The sequence below is a fragment of the Thunnus maccoyii genome, chromosome 7 (genome assembly GCF_910596095.1).
Source record: "Thunnus maccoyii chromosome 7, fThuMac1.1, whole genome shotgun sequence".
NCBI lineage: Eukaryota > Metazoa > Chordata > Actinopteri > Scombriformes > Scombridae > Thunnus > Thunnus maccoyii.
This window is the reverse complement of record NC_056539.1, coordinates 21,139,528-21,146,524: the sequence shown is the minus strand read 5'-3', so window position 1 is coordinate 21,146,524 and position 6,997 is coordinate 21,139,528.

Here is a 6,997-nt window from a genome sequence, read left to right as displayed (position 1 = left end):
AATTAGACTAGTTTCATCAGTATCATCAATATGTGTCACTTGTTTTCAAAAAGCACCAACATTAAAAAAAAAAATCAGTACCATTTACAGCAAAAAAGAACAAGAGCCAGTGTGTGTGTGTGTGTGTGTGTGTGTGTGTGTGTGTGTGTGTGTGTGTGTGTGTGTGTGTGTGTGAGAGAGAGAGAGAGAGAGAGAGAGAGAGAGAGAGTGTGTGTGTCTAGGACATAATCTAGGCAAGGCTAGAGTATATGTTTCCTTCAGTGTCAAAAGAAAAAGGAAAAGAATGAAAGAAGAAAACCATTGATTCTCTTTTATCTTCTACATTGAGGCAGCCTGAATGGGTTTATTTGTCTGCATCTCTGAACTCTTGATGGTCACATCTGAGCTTTACTATGGTTATACTGCAAGTTTCCCATCGAGAAAAACTCAAAATAACTGAAAATAACACAGTCCCACAATGTACTCAGGGTTGTAAAGCAGACAGTGCAACATGCACTATTAAGTTGTATTATTAAAGCCATTGAAAGCTCACTTCTTCAAACATAACTTACTAAACTAAGCTTTAGCTAAAGGTTCAATGCTCAGTATAGAGAACAGTAGGTGATAAATTTGAAAGATTATTTTTGTGATATAGAATCCCCCGCACTTACAATTATAAACTAAATGTTGCACATTGGTGTGTGTGTGTGTGTGTGTGTGTGTGTGTGTGTGTGTGTTTCATATAATGTCAGGCTAAGTTCAGAGCAGTGCTGTTCTGCCCCTGTGGAGAGATCAACCAAGCTAAAAAGTAGAAAGGCTACAAATGCTTTCAACTTGTTGTTCCATGACTCATACTTATGGCTTAAATCATACACTCTATCCTTCCCTCTTTACTTTCATTCTCCCTTTTTCTCTGCTACTCTCTCCTTCTTTCTTTGTATGTATTCCTCAATCACTCCTGCCCTACACACACTCTTTCTCTCTTTGCATAACTTACACTCTCTTGTTTAATAACAAACCACTGCTCCTTCATTCATTTTTCATGCCATACTCATTTCTTACTCAAAAGAGAGAGAGAATACGTGTGTGTGTGTGTGTGTGTGTGTGTGTGTGCTTGTGTGTGTATGTGTGGGTGGTGGTGGTAGTGGGGTGCTTAGGGGGTGCCTGAGGCGAGACAGAATGTAAGCACAGCATGAGTAATGAAATAATGACTGAAATATAAAAGGACGAGGCAGGCCATGCTCTCTCTATCCGGGGGCCGACAGGTGTTTGCCGGAGCGCCGGTGCAGAATCCATTAGAAGGCTGTCAGAGGACGTCTGCCAAGAAGTGAAGGTACTGTAATTACAAGCTATTCGTGCCGAGACAATGCTTCAGCCCCGGCTCACGTGTCACTAGAAAGAAATGCAAAAGGGCAGCTGTGTGGTCTGTCTGCAGTCTTTCTATTATGTTCTTCTATTCTTTCTATTAAAGCAAAGTGCATTTTTATTGAACAAAGATATGAGAGATGGTGTATGGATTTAACAGTATATCATGGTTACCATTCACTTTTTAGAGAAGGAGGTCAAAAGGCCAAGATAATTGATAGTCACCATAACTGTGTTTATGGACCAATGAATTGGAGGTCATGAGCACAATAATGGCATATTGGAAGTATGTCTAAATTTCCAAAGCACTGAAATGTTCCCTGTCAAAGTAATGATTACATAGGTTAATTGATAGGTAGCATAATGGGTGAGATGCACAGTGATTTATATTTGCATTGACTAGATTATGGTCATAGTTGTTCGTCTTGTACATAAAGCTGACAATAATTGGATTTTCACTCAACGGGCACATCAGGACTAGTTAATTAAACAATAAACTCTTCAAATGTCAGTTTCTCAAGTCTCTATTAACACATTTTTGTTTCCCTGTTCATTTTAGGCTGCTTTGACTCAGGTAATTTATCAAGAGAGATTATTAACTGCCACTGTGCATGTGATAGTGCAAATTGTTTTTTTTTCTACCAGCTATTCTTTTTCTCTTGAGTGCATTGTGTGTTTTTTCTGTGTCAGACCGAGATGTCTCATTGGCGATATCTTGAAAAATAATTTGTAATGCTCCTCAGTTTGACATTTGAATCAATCTTAATTTAACATTTTCAGGTAGGTGCAACAAAACAGCAGAGGAGTTGTCCGCTGTCCACAATTGTTAATCTTAAGCATGAATCTATTCCACAGGACAGAACATGTTTGCTATAGATAAAGATGATAAAGTTGATAGATTAAGATATTTGCATCTCTTGGATGAAGGTTTTAGGAAATAAAATCCACTATTACCTCGGCTGCGGCAACTTTGATCTCAATCCCTAAGTTGGTGCTCTCTCAGAATCATATTAACACATGTAAGATGTCATCCACAAGTCCTGGTGATATTCAAAGCAAAGCTTGTGCAGCAGTTGAGAAGTCAGTGGGGACGCCCCGGTGGCTCAGGGGTTAAGATGCTGACCATGAACCGCAATGTCTCTGGTTTGAATAAATCTATTATCTTTATCCAATAAATGCATTAAACCCCTCTCCCCCCCCCCCCCCCCCCCAAAAAATAATTTAAGTCAGTGACACAAAGGTCAGTTTAATTGTCATGAGTCGCATTACTCAGCCTGTGAAAACAGGTGTATAATGTCTTCTGTGTGGTTCTAGAGAAAGCTTTCTGAAGTCTGAGAAAATTATGCCGACTTGGGCTTGAAGACTAAAACCTGCATTACAAATTGGCAGCATAGGGTTTAAAAGACTTTTACCAGATAGGGAGGGTCAAACAAAATTATACTATGTATGAATAATGGGAAATGAAGGATCCAGTGTTTTTGACCCATACTAGGGAGTAAAATTCAGGATATTGTGGCCACTCTTGTTCTGATTTTGTTTCTGATTTCTCCTCCAAGAAGGGCGATTCGGAATACTTTTAAGTTTTGTTGTTTTTTTTTACTTTTTACAGTTCTTCCCCGAAGGGGAACACTCAGCGACATGTATATGGATCACGCAGATATTTTATTTATTTAATATCCATATCTATTTGTGTAGCATATACAGTATGTACTAATTATGCATTCATTATTTTGCAGCACTTACTCTCACTTATCCACTTCCCACATAAATAATATTACAGATTCAATCCATCCATTTTTTGTATTTGTTCTAATTAATTTGTTGTAAATGTGTTTGCCACAATCTTAGAGACGTCCTGTGACACTATGATTCCACTTAGCAACCATTGTCTGTACAGTGAGGACCAGAGTATCACAGGACAATCAACAGTGAAAATCAAAACATCCCACAGGTTCCTCACCTCAGCTTCCCATTGGAATGACAAACTCCAGTTGGAAGTTTAGGGGATGGATGTGTATTTGTGTTATTGTTTATTTTCCTTGCCCAAGGACATCTCAGGTGGTGAGTAAATGATGAGAGAAAATAGAGCAGCTAATTAGCATTGCATGCATAAATCAACTGTTTGTGATGTTCCTAACTACCCTTCCATCACACCCCCCTCCACCCTCTTTTTGCTTGTCCATCAAATTAGCAACATCATTAGCCAAGCCTCCATATTTTCCTCCTTCCTGCTGTTCCTTCTTGCCATCCCCTTTTTGATTTCAAATAGCACTTGTTGGATATACAACGATCTATCTCAACAAAGTTTATAGGCTATGCTTCAGTTAGGTAAATTAAGATATGCAGCATATTTCGTAGATAAGGCAACAGAGAGGTTCCTGTTTTCTCATGACACAGACAGAAGAGAAGAAGTCATGAATTTATATGAGTTTCAACAGCAATGAAGCACCGGAGAGCATTGCCATTGCCAGGTTTACCCGGCTGAGACTCGACACAGTAATTTTATGGGTTCATCCAAAGCTAGTGAGGTGTAAAATAGACTGTGGCGATAGCCCAAACACACTCAATGGCAGCCCTCGTGTTTCCACTAGGCTCTGAAATCATATTCAGGGATAACAATGACTTGTGGAGCTGCGCAGAAAGTCATAGCAACCTGAGATACGAGGTGTGCCAAAAATGGTTTGCTTTGCATAACAATTTGCAATCTCCTCGAAGGACAGTTTCAAAGCGATATTATACACAAACCAACTTAGTCATTATGGATGGGTACAATTCAGATGAGAATGCAACAAATATATATAAAACTAAGGGGTTTTTGTAAAACATGAATGCATTTGTGGAAAACAAACTGGTTCCTGAGTTGTAGAGTTTCAAAAAATATCTCCCCTGATCTTACTACTTTGTTATTAATTTGTCATTTAATTGTAATGGAAGTCACTTCACTGTTCTATTTCTCACTTAACCAACAAACATACTGTATAATCACTGTGTAGGTGTCTTCAGGGGAGCCAGATTTTTCCCCATGACAAAACTCTTGAATCTCATCAAGGCATATGAAAAAGATTTAAAACTTTTACTAGGATTTCACCTGCTTGCATCATAAACATCACAACATCAACCACTGCGCTTGTGAGTAAAAATGTTTGAAAAACATTGACCGTGAACTTGAAAATCATTTACATTAAAGTCAGAGAGCACCACACCAGACACTTGGCAGGTAGCTCTCTAACAGCCAATGTTTATCAGAAGCTTTGTGCTGTGTTTAAATCTCTTTCAGCAAGAAGCTAAATCCCTACCTACTCCGGTAGTCCGGCAGAAAGGCCTGGCTTAACATGTTCTGCAGCAAAAACGGGCAAGCACACATATTATGTCGAACCCTCGTAGTGTGAACTGTGTGGTTGGGCTAAATCAGCTGTTTACCTTGTAAGCATTGAGATTCAGGAGAAAGTTATTGCAGCTGTGATAACTTTCCAGAGTTGTAAAATCTTGCCTGAAAGGCTGCAGCACAGTGACTTGGCATCATGAGCCTTCAAATTGGACTTCCTGGCTCATATTGCATCCTCTCAGTGAACCAGACCTAACAAGTTCACCAGCTGGCAGGGCACATTCACCTTAGCCTCCCCTATCTGATCCGCTCTGCTGAAATACAGTGCTATGATAATGCTGCTTAGCTTGGAGCTCAGGATGAAAGGATTCATTGCAGTCATCCAATATCTGAGGGAGAGCCGGAGCAAATCCACCGCCATGTCAGATATGTCTCAAAGGATCTCAAAGAAAGGAGTCAAGTTGTTCACTTTTGAGGATTTTCTGCTTGCCTTGGTGTTCTTAGGGAGATCCCTTTGTGTTGCTGTCCTAAAAGTTTGATGTGTATATGTTAAGTATTTACAGTATGTGGAAAGATCTTTACTCAACTTTGGGTTTGTGTGTTAGCAATAAAGATTTTTATGTGGCTTGGACATTCCTATGATGGCCACAATGAAATGTTTATCAGTTGAGAGCAGTGCCCAAAGTTTGTTTAATATTTTTTTTAATATTATAGCAGCAGATGCAATGAAAATATTTGGTCAATGCTGACCTTGGCCACCTCCTATATCTGTCTCTGAATAGTTTGTAAACCTTTCTGTGCCTAATTCTGATTCAGATTAAAGGACAATTTATGTTCTACTTTTTGTGTCTTGTAATGTTTGTGATCTAAAACTTTTCCTGCTGTTGGACTGAATGACAGCATTGTCGATATATCTAAACTGTAAAATCAGCAATACAACACTGAGAATTTTTCCTTGTCGCCTTTTTTGTGATAATTCACTCTCATTTTTTCTCTCGCTCTGTCTTCTTTCTACCCCCTCTCTGACCTCCCTCCATTCCCCTCCCCTCCTCTCTCACCTTTCTTTGCCTTCTACTTGAATTTTAATCCGTTACTTGTGATCAGACTTCTAAACTTGCACAAGTTTCCAACACGTCATCTATGTCAACCCGGGTGATGTCCCCTGCCCTTAAACACCTGACTTCAACAGGATGGGAAAACACAGTAGCCCGTCTTCCTCCTCATCCTGTGTTTTCTTGTTGTGTCAAATAAACATAATGTTCTATACATGGCACCAAGGGAATAGGGGTTGTGTGGAGGGGCAGCTGTACAGCAGTATTTTTATAGCTAGAATAGAGGCAAAGTAGATGAGTAACATTTGGCTCTGCATTGTTTAAATTTTATTTTTGTGTGTTCAGTTTGACATCATTCACAGTGTATTTTCAGATTTGAGGTCATTGGGATTCATATGCTGATTTATTTTTTCTATTTCAATGTGGGCTACTTGAGTTTTTTTTTGTCTCATTTGTATAGATTTGTGAGATTTTCAGTTTCCATTTTCAGGTAAGATCTAATACTCATCCTAGTTTTGTTTGTTAAGCTATTGAATTTGAATTTAAACTCTCTTTGTGTGTCTTTTATGTCATTAATATACTTCTCCTTAAGCTAAAAAGAAAAAAAAAACACTTTTACCCCTCATGAGCATGATTTGTAGTTATATTTTTGCAGTGCAGCAGTGGATTTGTCATTTTTCTTCTAGTTAGCATGTTCCCTACATATTCATGTGTGCTGACAGGTTCTTCCAGCCATGTGACTGAGTATTATCTTTGATTTAACCTCTTGGGTCATTTCATGTATTCTTCACCTCAGAGAATGTATTTAAAGAAACTTGGCACATGATAAAGTGTGGAGGAGTAACTCCTCTGTAACTGTAGAATATTAGACTCAGCTGTGAAATATTTTATCCTGATTATCATGAAATTATGATATAACAAAATAGTTTATAGAGGCAGCTTTTTAATTTGCAGTGAGTGCTGATGAATTTTCCAATTTAAAAGTAAAATATCTCATGCCCTCATTAGCGTTAAGGTAAGGACACATGGCCATTCAGCAGTAATAAGATCTCTCATAACTTTCCTTTTATTTTTAGTCATTTTGATAAGTTGGCACCGCCTGAGATAGCTGTAGCACCCGTAGCACTACCACCAGTCAACATAATCTAATAATTCAAAATAATATTTATGCTCTCTATTGATTAAGTCTCCTTTAAACCCCTTTCAAGTGGTGAGATTTTTGACCATAGTCCATGAGTCCAAACAGTATTTTACCTTAACAAACCAGTCACCTGGC